Here is a 539-nt window from a genome sequence, read left to right as displayed (position 1 = left end):
AACATGAGAGAGATGAACATAAAAACAAAACTGAAACGTTTAAAACTGAAAGAATCTTTCTTTATTTCTAAACCTTCAAACACAGACCTCAGATCAGATCAGACCACGAATCTTCTGCCTCGTCTTCATCTATCTAACGTCGCCGTCGTTAGGACACTGACAGGTTCAAACATGGCTGACAGTGGAGGAGTGGGCTGCACAGTACATGATTTATTACATTTTCAAAATAAAATAAGATTAATTCCACTGACTAAAAGCTGTGCTTCAAAGTAAGAGTACTTCATAGAAATGTAGTGGAGTCAAAAGTCAGAAGTCCGCCCCCCCCCCACAAAAAAAAAAATACTCAAGTTAAATACAGATAGGGGAGACCGGGGATGGTTGTAACACTTTTTGACTCAGCTCCTATAACTTGCAGAATGTTTGCGGTAGGGTACTCAGATTTTGATACAAAGTACCCTCATTTGTCTACTACAAATAGCAATGTTTTTAACTTCTCCAACTATATCACAGAATTCATTATTTGATGTCAAATGCAAGGA

Source organism: Seriola lalandi, unplaced genomic scaffold, assembly GCF_002814215.2.
Source record: "Seriola lalandi dorsalis isolate HSWRI2012SDOR001 ecotype SW California unplaced genomic scaffold, Sedor1 jcf7180002053945, whole genome shotgun sequence".
Taxonomy (NCBI): Eukaryota; Metazoa; Chordata; class Actinopteri; order Carangiformes; family Carangidae; genus Seriola; species Seriola lalandi.
This window is presented reverse-complemented; position numbering follows the sequence as displayed.